The sequence below is a fragment of the Canis lupus genome, chromosome 30 (assembly GCF_048164855.1).
Source record: "Canis lupus baileyi chromosome 30, mCanLup2.hap1, whole genome shotgun sequence".
Classification (NCBI taxonomy): domain Eukaryota; kingdom Metazoa; phylum Chordata; class Mammalia; order Carnivora; family Canidae; genus Canis; species Canis lupus.
The window spans coordinates 36,037,631-36,052,971 of record NC_132867.1 but is presented as its reverse complement, the minus strand read 5'-3'; the positions used below and the strand labels follow the sequence as shown (position 1 = coordinate 36,052,971).

Sequence of the window (15,341 nt, the reverse complement as noted above, 5' to 3'; positions counted from 1 at the left end):
TGTAGGAAGGTGACGAGTTTTTAGGATTTATCACTTTTGCCTTTAATATAATTAATTAAATTGTAGGTTTACATAATTTAATCTTTGATGATGACTATGGTTAACAACCAGCTCATACAAATTCCTGAAAATTGAAGTCAGTTCTCCAAGCCAGGACAGTGGCTCCAGCACACCTCTAGTTCTACCTTTGGGAAGGTATAGTTTGGGAGTGAGATATCTGTGGTGCCTCTAGACATGCACTTTGGAGCCGATATTCTGGTTTGTTTACATGCTCTGCTTCAGTTAAGGCATGTTCTGAAATCTCTTTCAAAGCCTGAAATCACCTGGTGACTAAGCACGCATTCCCCCTTTAAAAACACAGCCGTCCAGCAGACTACCTGGAAATTCATTTGGGGGACTCCCATCAAAAAGTAGCACGTTCCTTCAAAATTTTCTTCTGAACATGCCAGGCTAACGGCTTCCTGTTCATTTGCTCTTTCCCTAATCTGCTGTGCTTTCCCCATACTCTGCTAATGGATTACATGGATCCATGTTTTTATCTGTTACTTTGGAAGGAGAAAGTCACTTGAAGCCAATTGCTTTTTCTACTGATTTCCACAACAAGACAACACCAGGCTCGCAACCTCCTTCACTGGTGTCTTTGTAAAAGGATAGTGTCTGCTATCAGTTTCCATAGGTGCTTTTGAGCTATGATTCAGCCTCATGTTAAACACAACCTGTGTTAAAATAACCCACTTCGCCAGTCAAGGACTTGGCTCTCCTTCTAATCAAGCATGGCTTCTGAGTATATAGTGATATATAACATGAGTTGAGGGGAAACAAAGGTTTTTAGATGAGCAAAGACCGATCGTGTATTTAAAAGACATTCACTAAGCACTTCCTATGGGCCAGACCTGTTCAGATACCAGAGGTACAGTCATCAGTCATACGGACACGTCCCTCCCTTCCTGCAGCAGATAGTTCACTGGCAAGGCCAGTGGTCATGCAGATAATCCCTCAAACACATCATCACAAGTAACACAGGGGATAGTGAGAAGGAAATGTTTTGGGTAAGTGTGTGGGGAGACCCCCCAATGTCATATCTGCTAAAAGAGACTTTAATATGGCAACTCACAGAAAAAGAATGGTTAGCCAGCCTAGGGCTGAATTTTGACTCTCTCCTCCACTCTATACCATAGTGCCTTGGGGGATCTCAGGGAAAACTAAATTTGACTGTGCCAGCCTCGATTTATACCCCACCCACATGGAGGGAGGGTGGCCTAGTGGTCAAGGAAAGCCTGTCATGTGGCTGGTCTGTCCCAGCCCAGAGGAACAGTTTTCTCAGCCATCATGAAGCTAGAGGAGAAATAAGACCCCAGATGTGGCCACTCATCTTCTGCAGCAGAGGGTGAGCTGAGACTCTGCCTAGCTCCTCCAGGTGTGGCGGATGAAGCGTAGCTTCTCCTATGTGTAAGGACCATGGCAACCTGCCAGTTCCCTACAGAAGACCATGTTAGACATCCAGCCACTTGAAAACCGCTCTCCAGACAGGAACCCAAAAACCCCCTCCCCTCTCAAGACAGCAAAGTTGGGCCTTGGTCTTCTGAGGGGGCTTTTTGTCCCTATTCTTGCTATGGACACTCTAGACTACACAGACAGCCTGGTCAGGCAGGACATAGAAGGACAGGACCAGTCCCAGGAATCAGCCTTGCCCCCTTGATCATAAGGTCTCCAAGGTGTGAGGTCAGTCTATGACCACCAAGGCCTGAGGCCATGTAGATTCCAGGTGACCTGAGTGAAAGCCAGCATCTCTGTCCAGGCAGTTGTCCAGATCCTGGGGGAGGTGGCCTGGATTCAGGCTCTGAGGAAGCAGCATCCATGCATGTCAGGACTGCTTGCAAACATCTCCTTCCTAGAGATGGACTCAGTCTACCTCCACCCCTGCAGGTAGTGGTGTGTGTAGGTCTGAGGAAGAGTATCCACATGTTCGGGGATGAGGCAGGCAGCAGTTCCATGAGTCATCCTGGCATCTCTTCATCCAGACAGAGGTCACAGCCAGTAGCATGATGGAGGATATTACAGGATACGGGGCCTCGAGGAACCCCAGCGCGTCAGGCTCAAATCTTTGAAGGGACCACGTGGACCAAGCTGACAGGAGCAGTGATGTCCCTGAGCAGACTCATCCAGTGGCTCTTCTAGAACCCACCCTCCAACACTTGGTCACACCTGAATCTCAGTCAGTTGTTGCCACACACAGACTTCCATCTGCTGCCCATGGCAGTCTTTGGCGGGCTCGCTGGGAGCAGTCTCCAGGGGGCAGACCAACAGCCTGACCCTGAGGAACTGGGCTTCTAAGAAAGAAATCATGGGATTGGTCTGTCGCAGAACTACAATATAAAATGAAAGGGGTGGCTCTTCTAAAAGATAGAGGGCTGGTAGGCTTTGCACCAAGTAACACAGGGAGTGAGGGCAGCAGGTGTCAGCTCACACCACTGCCCAGTCCCCTTGCCCAGGAGTGGCTCCTGCCTGCAGCAGAGGGTCCCAGGGGCTGGGTCAGGGGACTCGGACCACCTCCCTAAACTAGGGCTTAGTCCATGGGGCTGCTCAATACCTCGGGTTCCACCATCACCCCCTAGTCAGGACTGAGGTGTGGTGAAATGAGGAAGGCAGAGAAGGCCCTAGATGTGGGCCTGGCAAAGACCTCATGTGACACAGAGCCACCCACCCCACTGGCACTGCCCAGCCACACAGAGCGGCCAGAGGGGCGAGAATGGGCTCCGTGGTCTTCCTGGGATCGGGAGGGCGAAGCAGGGCAGGAGGACATAAGGGGGAGAGCTCCTCAATGAGCATCCTCCAAGCTCCACCCCTGCTTTCAAGTCCTGGGGCGGGAGAGGGGGTCTGCAGGGCCCTTCCCATGGGGAGCAGTGCAGGCCAGGTCGGGGCGACAGGCTCTAACCTCAGGAATGGCACGTAGCCGGAGTGGGTGACGCCAGCGCATGTGCTCTCCAAACACTTTGGAAATTTCCCTCTGTCATGATTCCATTCTGTCAGTGGATCCCGCAGATCAGTGGTTTTCGATGACTCGGGGCTTCTCAGAAGCCGGGGGAACCACAGGGAGAAGTGCGTCATTCAGAGAGGCCTGTCCTCAGCTGCCATGTTCGTTCCTCTGAGCAGATTCTGGGGGAGAAAGAGGCCCCTACTGGAACGAGATTTGAACAACCTTCTTCTCAGCTGCTGCCCCTGAGAAGAGCTGGGGATTCCTGCAGATGGGCCTTGCGGGGTCCCCACCCCAGACACAGGTTGTATTGCTTTCAGGTGGGTCTTAAACGATGGAATTTTTAATCTCTTAGGATCCAAATGTCCAGCAGGCTGCAGTCGCCAGCTCACCAGCACCACTCATAAAAGGTAGCTACGTGCATGCCCAGGGACCCCAGGGTGCGTGACTCTTTTCCAGACAGGGCCTTGGAGGGTGCCCATGGCCGTAGAGTTGTCAGCCAGCCTTCTTGGGGACCCACCCCACATCTTGGTGGAAGCCCTCTCAGCTCTCATCAGCAGGTGCACAAGGCTTTGGGCATTGGTGGCGTACAAGTGTTGATCTCACCAGGGTCCTTGCACCTCCTTTTTGGAGCACCAATGAGAGGGGCCAGCAGTCCTCCACGGCCAGCACCTGGTGGAGGAGCCCTTCCCATCCCCTCCACCCTGAGGCTTGGGCCAGCCAGCCTGTCAACCCAGGACTGGACACCCTCTGCCCAGCTTGGTCTTTAGACTTTTTTAATTTCTAGTGACTTGGGCAGGAAGCCTTGCACTCTGTTCCTCAACAGGGTCTGACCTAAGAGTGGGTTCTGGGCACTATGGCAGGGGGACACTGCCGGACCATGTTTTAGGGCAGCTGCAGGGTCATTATATCCTCCAGGCAACTGTCCTACTAACTGGGAGCAAAGGAGAGAGTTCAGATGGATGTCTCAGGCCTCCTGATAAAAAAGGAGGAAGCTGTGAGATGTTTCTCACCAGGAAAATCACTACGTTCGGTGTCTCAGATTCCAGGTCAAATCCTGTCCACACATTTGAGAAAAACTAGCAGATGGCAGACAAACACCCCTGTCCTCGTGGAGCTAACAGTTTCCTGGCTGTCCCAAATCCATCTTAGCTGCTCCCCTCCTGTACCTACTGAGCCCATGTAAGGCACACCTCACTGCCCCCCTCCCTGGACTTTATCAGACTCTGGGGTAAAATGTAGCAAAAGTTCAGCAAGGTGAGCCTGTATGCACACTCAGATGTGCACACACGCACACGCACATCACACACGTGCACACGCCACACACATACCACACACCATAGCAACATTCGCTTGCCCGGTTTCATGAGCCTGAACCCAGATCCCCGGGACCCATGGCACAAGCTCTTCTTCTGACTCCTTTTTTTTTTTTTTTTTTTGCTTCTGACTCCTTCTTAACCCCCCTGGCTTTGTCTGAGCTGAGTGTGCCTCTGTGAGCCCAGACACTCCACCCCAGGCCCTCTGGCCATCCCCGAGCCCTCTCCATTCTGGGCCCTCTGTTTGGGGCAACAACAGGACCAGGCAGGCTCCGATGAAAGGTGGGGGGCTGACCTCACCAAGTCTCAGAGGAGGCTCCTGTGTGCAAAAGGCTGTAGACAGAGATGAAAGGGGAATTCAGGGTAGTGAGCATGAAGAGCTCGCTGGAAGTCCAAAGCAGACACAGAAGCAGGGACCCCAGCATGTGACAGCTGGATGGCTGGCGATCATGAGTCAGGTGTCAGAATCCCTGGGTGGGGGGGACTTGGAAATGAGCCAGAAAAGCCTGTCTCCCGATGGCAGGGCCTGGATTTGCATCTGGCTGTGGAGGGGAGGGCTCTGGGCTTCCCCACCACCCAATCAGTCCCTTCTTTAGGGTTCATGGTCCACAAGCACAAAGGGTTTGGGGCAGCAGCTCCCTCCCTTTGGAGGGAGGCAGTGTGGCATCGTGATGAGGGACTTAGGCTGTGTGGTCGAACCGCCTCTGTCTGAATTCGGCCTCCATGTGATCTTAGGTGAGTTTTTTCACCTCTCTGTACCTCTGTCTCCTTATTCACAGAACAAGGCCAACGGTAGCCTTCGTACTGCCGATGGCCCCAAAGTTGGTGGCTTGACTAGGAGGAAGCATCATCTCTAGCAGTTTCTGTGGGGCAGGGACTTGGGGTGGGCTTGGATGGGCAGGTCAGATTCAGGAGTGCTTTAGGCTCCAGCAGGTGTTGGCTCTGGCTGCAGTCATCTGAAGGTTCGACTGACGGGTGGTCTGCTTCCTCAGGGCAGGGCTGAGGGGGGGGGGGCAGCTCAGGTACAGAGCTGGCCAGCTGGTGTTGGCTGCCACTGGAGGCATGAACTCCTCCCGACCTGGGCTTCCCTACAGGGCTCCTGGAGTGTCCCCACACCACGGTGTCTGGCTTCCCCCAGAGAGAGGAACCAAAAGAGAGCCAGGCAGCAGCTGCCTTTTATGACCAGCCTCAGATGTTCTGACACCAGAACTCCTGCCACATTCTCTTTATCAGAAGAGTCACAGGGGCACCTGGGTGACTCAGTGGTTGGGCATCTGCCTTTGGCTCAGGTTGTGATCCCGGGGTCCTGGGATCGAGCTCCGCATTGGGCTCCCCACAGGAAAGCCAGCTTCTCCCTCTGCCTGCGTCTCTGCCTCTCTCTGTGTGTCTCTCATGAATAAATAAATTAAATATTGAAGAAAAAGAAGAAGAAGAATCTTCTTAGATGTAAGTCCAGCTCACATCTAAAAGGAGGGGAATTAAGATCCACTTTATGAAGGGACAGCTGTCATAGTGGTAGTTTGCAGCCACCACAATGTGTTTGATCAGATGAATGCATAGCAAATACATAGATAAGGTGGTTGTGCAACCATATGAAAGCAGGAAGGAAAAAAAAAATAGGGTGCTAATATGGGGAAGACCAGGACGGTTGCTTACATAGCTTGATGGGGGAAGGCCTTCTGCAGGATGAGGAGAAGCCAATGATGGGGATAGCGAAGGCAAGAGCAGTCCAGGTGGATGGAACTGCAGCTCAAGGGCCCTAAGGAGAAAAGGACCTTCAGGGCTTCTGGAACATCTGTGAGGGCAGGTGAGTGTCGCCAGACCCAGGGCAGAAAGGCAGCATTGCACCTCCCTTCCTGGTGGCACTTCCCTCAGGCCTTCTGCCCCGGGGTGCAGGGTCAGTCCTCGCCCAAGTGGCACACTCAAGAACAGTGGGGGGAGGAGGGGCACCAGGAGGCACCACAGGCATTGGGAGGAGACAGAGGCCTGGGCGGCAAGCCCGTGCTGGCCCAGCAGAGAGGACGAGGGAGGCGAGAGCAAGCCATGGCCGGTGATGTGCCTCGAGCCAGTCAGCTCTCCCGGGCCGCTGACCCTGCCTGACCTGGAGCCAAAAACCTCCCCCCAGCCTTGAACTCGCACCTGTTCACCACTGAACTGAGGGGCACACGGTGACCAGGAGGCCCTGAAGAAGGAGGCTCAGATGAGGGTTCTCTTCTTACCACGTGACCTCTACACCTCAATTTCCTCGCCTGCAAAATCTCTAATACTTAGCAAATGATTCTTAATTAAATGAGCCAACTCCTCTGGCCCATGAGCACTGCCTGGCAAATATTTAGGGATTTTGTGAACTGACGAGACTGCTGAGCTTGCGATCAGCAGCAATAGGAGCATTTATACTATGGAAGTCGGCAAACACTACAAATCAAGGCTTCTCCCCCGCCCAAACCCCCCCCATCCCATCCCCACCGCCCCACACCCCCTCCGGACAACTGGTTTACCCGCCTGCCAAGGTGCATACTCTTAAGAACTGAAGGCAGGGGTCATATTTATAGCACCTGGCACAGGGAACCACTCCCCAGACAGCTCCTATTCATGTCTACACTCCCACCAATGCAAACGTGACCTCATCCTTTGGGTCCGAAGACCTTGGAGAAGTCACATCGCGTGCGCCCTGCAGACATCTGAACAGCCACCTTCGTGGTGACCCCTACTCCCTATCCTCACAATCCTACTCTGTCAAGGACTTCAGGCCCAGGAGCCTGAGAAGAGAGCTGGCCTCCCTGCAACTCCCCTCGCCACAGCCAGGTGAAGCACACCCCCAAAGCAGCCCGGGGACTCCTCCCTCACCCCACACCTGCACACCCTCTCCCTGCCCACTGAGGACCTGGGACTGCCACTCCTCTACACAATGCTAGGCTGGCAGTCACAGGAGGGGAGGGGAGCAAATGCAGGGAGACGGAAAGGAATCAAACCCCAAGGTCTGAGACTCTGAGGCCCTGTGTTGTTTTTTCCTTTTAATTTAAATTCAATTTAATTAATATATAGTATGTTATTAGTTTGAGGAGTAGAATTTAGTGATTCATCAATTACAAATAACACCCAGTGCTCACCCATCAAGTGCCCTCATCACCCAGCTACCCCCTCCCCCATCCCTTCCCTCCACTCTCCCCTCCAGCACCCTCCTGGTGCTTGACATGGTGCATAGCTGCAAAGCAGGGCAGGCTTGGCAGCTGCCAGGCAGGCTGCCCTCCCGAAGGGAAGACAGAACTGTGGGTGCTCTCTGAGGGCTGGAGCCCCCTCCCCAGAGGGGCCTCTATTTGCATGCTCATGAGCCACCTGCTCCCCGGGTGGCAAGCCAGCCCTCCTCCAAGGGTGCATCTCTGACCCTGGGGCCTGGGGCCCACACAGTCTGTCAGGGGATGGTCTCACGCTCCCTACATTTATGATAAAAGGGTCCAGGCTTTCATTTCCGACGGAATGAACAATGGTCTGGGATACGGTTTATTTTCTTTGGGTCAGTTTTATGCTTTTGTTCATGTTTAATGACAGTTCTCCCCAGGTCGTTGGAGGCCAGCAGGCACCGCGTGGAGGGCCAGGGGTTTGACAAGCAGACCCCGCTAAATCCCCACCCAGCTTCCAGATGAAGGCCACCATCCCTGTTTCTGGATGAGGGAGCTGTGCTGCCAGCCATCTACCCATAGAACCCAAAAGAGCTTTAATCCAAAACCATCTCCATGAAATTAACCCCAGCGGGCATTTATTTTCTCTCCCAGTGTCTACCGAGTGACCACATACAGACGCTGAGTAAAGGCTCAGACAGCCTGTGCCCTCTGCAGGAAGTGTCCACCCAACACTGAGGTCCTGGAGGTTCATGGCTCTGCTGAGGGCCAACAGGGGCAGTGTGAGAAGTGCCTGGACCAACCAGTAGCCTTCACTCAGCCAAACACTGGGCTCTGCCGGCCTGCCTAGACCACTTCCTCTTCCCCATCCCCGTCACCCCAAGGTTAGACCGTTGGTTGCACCCCCACCCAACATGGCTTCTGGTGAGCTGACCAGGTCACCCCAAGGTTAGACCCTTGGTAGCACCCCCACCCAACATGGCTTCTGGTGAGCTGACCAGGGACTCAAGGAAGCCGTGCTTCTTCCTTTCTGGTCCAAGGCAAAGAGAGGATGCCTTTGCAGAGGACGCCTTCTCCCAGTTACGAACATCTAAACCACAGACTGGTCCTTCTCACTTTAATTGTCGCTCATGACAAAGTGCACACGGATTTGCCTCTCCAAAGCCAGTATGTTGTTTTAAAGAAAACCTGGCCTCTCCTTGCTTTATTTTTGGTTTTGCTTTAAAAAAAAAAAAAAAAAAAAAAAGGACTTTGAACTACAGATGAAAAGCTCTCAGGTAGCATTTGAAGATTTGCAGGACTTAGAAAACATAGAAAAATTCTCAGAAAAGTGTCTTCTATCCCTGGGGCCAGTTTTTCCTTGCCTTCTCTGAGAACCTTTGTATGTGTGTTTGTATATATATATTTTTTAATTTTCACTATGCCATTGAGCACAGACATTCCAGAAATAGACAACCAAAGACTATAAAAGTTAGCCAAGCTCCTTCCACAGCAGTAGAAAATTCTGTTTGACTTTCAATCAACTAAACCATTTTTTTGGAATTACGAGGTTGAGGGCATCTGGGTGGCTCAGTGGTTGAGCATCTGCCTTTGGCTCAGGTCGTGATCCCGGGGTCCTGGGATCGAGTCCTGCATTGGGCTTCCCGCAGGGAACCTGCTTCTCCCTCTGCCTATGTCTCTGCCTCTGTGTGTGTGTGTGTGTCTCTCGTGGATAAATAAAACCTTTAAAAAAATAAAAAAGAATTACAAGGGAGGCCTCACATGGGCCTTTGAGGAATTAAAATTTCTCACATAGACTTGCAGTGGATGTTTTATTGTTGAACGCATATTAGAATTGACGGGAGTTTGTCACTTTGCCACCTGGTAAGACTCTGGAAGCCCTTCGTGAAACTTTGGAAGCTGTCTCATTGCCCAGATGTGCTCACACATGCCAGCCCTGTGGCCGACGACTCTGTGGCCCTAAGTCCCTGAGGCTGAAGTCCTAGGGACAAGTCCGAGAAGCAAACACAAGCCGCCCCCAATCTTCAGGGAAGAAATCCAGGCTTTCCTCCACCATCACAAACATCTTAGGCAAGAAACACATTAGGATCAGGGATGAGCCAAACCCAGCCAAGGCTTCTCACCCTGCAGCGACACCCTGCCTCGCGTCTGTGCTGCGATTCCCTGTGTGTACAGCCCCTTCACGGGCGTCATCACTGGAATCTCATGCAACCCACTGCATGGGTGAGGAAACTGAGTCACGAGATAGCACCGAGTCCAGTGTCCTGGCAAAGTCTTAAACCAGATAAGCCAGAACCATAGGAAATAAAGGCAAAAGGTGTTTCTTCCTTCATTTTAAACTTTCATTTATATATTCAACAAAGTGATAGGTGTTGGGTGCCCACTAAGTGCCAAGCTCTGGAAAGATTCATTATTTCATACCAGAGGCTTCGTGCTATCGTGACCAGTCCAGTGTTCTGCTAACAAACTATGGAATTAGGGGGGAAAAGCCCATAAAAAGCCTCCTACTCATTTAGGTGCCACACGGTTTAAAAAAAAAAAAAGTTTCATTTTACTCAAACAGCACTGCGAAGTTGTAAAGTTTTGTCTCGTTGAGATCCTAGAAGCTCTCCTTTCTGGAGAAGCATCACTAGCTTAAAACAAACAAACAGGGAAAAAAAAAAAAAAAACAGGAACACATTCTCAGCGACGGACTGGCGTGGGCCATCCTTGCCCTAGAGGTTCTCTTCCCCCAATACTCTTTCTTTCACATGCCAATCTCAGAGGACGAGTTTGCACACGACATCCGAGTTTACCTCTCTGCTGGCTGCAGTATCTTATCTATTTCCCAGGCCCCAGATGTTTTTAAACATTTATGGAAACTAGCTTCAGGCATGCCATCTTTGATCTTGGACCTGAGGGAGCAGCCCTACACTCTAAAGTCATTTAGCACATGCTCAAGAATCCAGCTCTGTTTCCAATGGAATAAAATGCAGCCAGAGAAGACGATATCATTCTACAGGAGAGAGGGGAATGATGTCAGATGCCCCAGAGGCCGGGGAGAGCGAGGCCTGAGGCCAGCCCCTGCTTTGACAACCGGGAAGGCCTCAGTGATTCTTTGGAGTGTAGTCTCTTACTTTGCAAAGGCTCCCCTAGAAAACACATCACAGTGGCAGTGTTCCTTTGTTCTGCAAGTAACAGGTTCCTCAAAGGATGAAAAGAGTCAGAAGAAAGTAAAACAGTGCTTGGAAATTCATTCTTTCTTAACATCATCCTAGTAGGCCTTTACCTGCTTTCTCTCCAGATTTCTCTTTCAGCACCAGGAGCTGAACCTGGCCAGGAACTTTGTGTTCCTACAAGGTTACCAGGCGGACCGCTGTCCACCTCTCCAGATTCAGCCCTCTGCTTACCAGGCTGGGCCATACCCTCACTGTGTGGGTTCTGCTGCGTATGCCACTTACACCTAGCCAGCTTCTTCCTTCAGAAATCTGGGGGTCCCGGGAAGAAACACGTAGGTGCCCTCGGTGTTCTGATTACAGCGCGCCAGGGAACATCCAGGATCACGACTGTCATCTAAGCCAGGAAATGCCTTCTAGAGCCCTTGCTGTTCACTTGGGTTGTTTCCAAAGTTCAGAGTGCCTTGCTTCCACCTCTGGGCATCAGGAAGCCCCCCCAGATTTGCAGACACCCAGGCCGCCTTCTCAGCCTGGTGCAGGTCTATGCCACTCGTGCGCACATGTCTACAGGGCCATTTCTGTTTCATCTCAGCCATACTCAGCAGGTGGCCTTGCCTCTGGGGTTGCCTTCTCCAAGGCCCTCCCCCGGCTCCTGGCCTGGCAATTAAATATCCACTACCTTGGGCTGTGTCCCAAGCTCGAGTATGAATTCCTTCCCAGGCAGAGGCAAAGTCCCCTGTTCCCCGCAGCTTATAGAACCCTGAATTCACATCTTAGTGTTGCTCCCAGACCAGCCTGGCTCGTTGTGTAGACACCAAGGCCCAGAGAAGTGAAATGTGGGCATTGGGCTCCTTGAGGTGACAGGAAGCCAGTGTGGTCGCCCGTGGCCACCTAGCCAGGGTTCCTAGGATATAAATCCTTGCTTGTCATCAAGATTTGTCAGCAGCGATTGGTGACCCAAGAGCAGTGAGGTGGCCACGTCTGAGACCCAGGTTTTCCACTTCAACAACCCTGCCTGCCCGGTCTGCTCCCTGCTCTGCTCCCCTCTCCCTCCTCCTCCCTCCTCCTCCCTCTTCCTCCTCCTCCTTCTTCAAGGCTTCTGTTTACCGTCTTCCCTGTATCACTCTCAGCTTTCACGCCACCTCCTACTTCCCCATCTAGCCCACACTGACTTCCAATGAGGGAAGATGCTTGGTGAGTGGCCACCATCGAGTATAATCATCTCCTCTTGGACAGAGCTCCAAGTCAGGCTGCCTCATAAGCTGCTGGTCAGCCTATAGCAGCTGTTTTTGGTCAGGTGTCCATCTCTACTCAATCCGCTACCTTCTTGGTCAGGTATCCATCTCTACTCAATCAGCTACGTTCTTGGTCAGGTGTCCATCTCTACTCAATCAGCTACATTCTTGGTCAGGTGTCCATCTCTACTCAATCAGCTATGTTCTTGGTCAGGTGTCCATCTCTAATCAGCTACGTTCCTGGTCAGGTGTCCATCCCTACTCAATCAGCTATGTTCTTGGTCACATGTCCATCTCTGCTCCAAACAGCTACGTTCTTGGTCCTAGGGTTCCTAGGATATAAATCCTCGTTTGTCATCAGGATTTGTCAGCAGCAATTGGCGACCCAAGAGCACCGAGGTGGCCACGTCTGAGACCCAGGTTTTCCACCTCAACAACCCTGTCTGTTCCAATCAGCTACATTCTTTGGCAGGTGTCCATCTCTACTCAGCTACATTCTTAGTCAGGTATCCATCTCTACTCAATCAGCTACGTCTTGGCCAGGTGTCCATCTCTACTCAGCTACATTCTTGGTCAAGTGTCCATCTCTACTCTAATCAGCTGCAATCTTGGTCAGGTGTCCATCTCTGCTCCAAACAGCTGTGAGCAGCATAGCAGGGCCGATTGGGAAGGGAAGCTCATCCTGGAAAATCCTCTCTAAAGGGATCCGAGGACATGGAAGGCTCTGTGTGGTGCCCAAAGTCTTGTGAGGACACAAAGCAGCCTGTATTATGAGTGCAGTGCTTCTCTGCTTTCCACTTAGTGGCCAGCAAATCCATCGGATGCCTGGAAGGCTCTTCTCTGGGTGGCCCACCTTTAGTAGCCATGAAAGGCTGAACTGAGTTTGCAAAGGAACAAGATTCCCTCCCATAGGCTGTAGATAGCTGGCTTTCCATGGCCGCCCATTCCTTATGCTAATACACTCTTCTGAGACTGATGCATTCTGTTCACACAGTGAAAATGTCCTCCTTCCTTCCTTCCCTCCTTCCTTTCTTTCTACTTTCCTTCCTTTACCAAGAATACTCTGAGGACTTACCATATGTCATGGTGCTGGGGCCTGGGAATACAGAAGTCAAGAAAACACAGTTCCTGTCTTCAGAGACCTCATAATAGTAAAGAGCTTACAATACGTTGGTTTGTGATATGTTCATGTTCTACATCATTCTCCCTTCTGGTGAGGATTTGGGAGGAAGTGTTTTAAAAGGTGCCACAATCACACTTTTAAACTCAGTACACAGGAACTGAATCGCATTTAGTCACGACCCTTCTGTGGCACCATAAACATGACATTTAAAGGGAAGCCCATCCTCAGAAGCGGAACGTCCAGGGACAACTGGATTCCCTACAACAGTCCAGTTCCCTGGGTCGGCTGAGCAAAGAAGCACTTCTCACTGCACTCAGTAAGTGCAAACTCAGCAAACACAGGAGGAGCTAAACTTGCACTTCACTCCCAGAGCACTCGGATGTGTAAGTATGAAAACAGGCACATCCTTGTAATAACGTAAGTGCCCACTTTCCTCCTCCTCTCTCTGGGCCCCCACTAGCACCAGGAGAGACCAAGCCAATGCTCGTCAGCAATTCAGCAGGTCACACTATTCACATTTTGCTAACAAAATGCCCAGTGGTCCAGGAAGGCTCACACTACAACCACATTATGAATTATTTTCAGCATGAAGAATTCCAAAGAGAAATTAGACAATTAGGAAATGTTCATGAGATCAAAGGCAAATGCCGTGGCATTCTCTCTGGGTGTGTAGCTCTGTCTCGCTTGCACTTGGACTTGCTCAAGCTGTCCTGTCCGAATCTGACCATGCCTTCCCTGCTCTCAAAAGGTGCTCTCTCAGTTGTCCACAAACATCTTCCAAAGGACATCACGGAAACCCAAATAGAAACAGGATTCTCTCATTTCAGAGGGTGTATAGTTAGCTTCATTGATTTCCCTAACACTAAATCCATATAAAGGGCTTCTTTGAGCGTGTAGCAAGATCACAGCTTTCGACAGCCAGTTCTTACCAAGTTTTAGTTTCTAATAAAACTATTACAAAAATATAGGCTTCTGCACTCAGCTACCAATAAAGCGGCAAGCAGTTTTTAATACATAATCCAAATGTGTTATCCCACAGATAAAGATTCAGAGAAGTGGCCTTTTAGCACAGCCCTTACCTCTACTCAGATACCCTATTGATCACTCACACTGGTTTGGAGCTCCTTGGGTGACAGGATGAGCAGAGTGGGCAGGCAGGATTATTGCCCTTTGACAAATAATACTTTCTGGCATATTGGCTCCGAAGACAGTGGTTTGCCCTGCTTCCTATGCTGCCTCAATAGATTATATCCTTGCAGCAGGCTAGAGGACTTCCTTAGGACTATTTTTCAACCTCCAACATCTTTTAGATTCAATCTTTAAGCTAATAGACTAGAAGTCACTCAGGATCGTGACCCACAAACATGACTTTCATAGTTCCTTGCAACACGATGAGCTTAAACTTGAAACGGCCCTTTCCTCCAGCATCTAAATCCTCTTGGAAGATGGCCAGGACATCCCTGACATCTCTGCTTTGTCTCACAGCACGGTTACAGCCAGGTTCTGGGCATGGGTGCAATAAAAGTTCCATCTCACACAGCCTAGTGACAAACCAAGTCCACGTGTGTTTATTAAGCAGCTCCTGCAGGGTTCTGTGGCATGTGGCATGGTGCCACATTCCATCCACTGCTAGAGGATGTTTCTTGTAGTTACGTTGCTGCTTGCCCGGCCTTACCCACGTACATTCATTCTCTGCCCAGGTGTTTCCCTCAAGCAAAGCTGAGCTACATGCACAAACCTACGTTCCTTGAAAGAATGCCAATACCTGCTCCTGCCCTCTCTCCCCGGGGCAAATATGCCCTGTGACCAGCTACATACGTGCTGCTGTGCAACCCAACCTAACACCTACCTGTCACCTAAACTGCCCATGCCCAACTCAAAAACTAGAAACTATAGAGATTAATCTATGCATTTCTAAAATTAGTGCCTCCTATTTAAAAAAATGTGTGTGCACATGTGCGTGTATGTGATTGAGAGAGAGATGGATTTGAGGGTTAAATATTCACTGCCTACTCAGAATTGATTGATTGCTCCTTATCTAGTAAAATAGCACAATGCAAAGATCACCTTGAAATATGTAATGCTTCGGTCTCTCCTACGGTTTTATCCCTGCACTTTTCCCTTGTCATTGCAGCTCCGTGGCTTCCAAGTTTAGATCAATAAAACCCCAGTGGGGGCACTCAGACCCACTGAGCTTGTCCTTTGCACTACAAAGCCGAGTACAAATTTTAGTAAAGTGGGCAAAAATTAAATTAAGCTGCAAGTTCCTGGAGCAGCTGAAACTTCAGGGTACTGTGTCGGGAATTTAGAACCAGTGGCAGGAGCTGAAGCCCCAGTCTAATCTGAAGGAAATCACCTCTGAAACCTTCTGTTGAGACCAGACCCTTGTTATTATGAATACTGATCTATTGCCAGTATA

General features: G+C 50.7%; 1 protein-coding gene and 1 long non-coding RNA gene across 3 annotated transcripts in view; one reads left to right on the top strand and one right to left on the bottom strand.

Annotated features, from left to right (window-relative positions):
• The window catches only part of KCNJ6 (potassium inwardly rectifying channel subfamily J member 6), a 270,328-nt gene that overhangs the window by 142,190 nt on the left and 112,797 nt on the right, over window positions 1-15,341 (top strand). The window lies entirely within an intron of this gene.
• LOC140621662 (uncharacterized) lies at window positions 45-5,478 on the bottom strand. Its single transcript, XR_012021422.1, has 3 exons — window positions 4,591-5,478; window positions 2,936-3,156; window positions 45-2,330 (listed from the first exon to the last, which is right to left on the bottom strand). It is a non-coding gene; the product is annotated as an uncharacterized lncRNA (long non-coding RNA).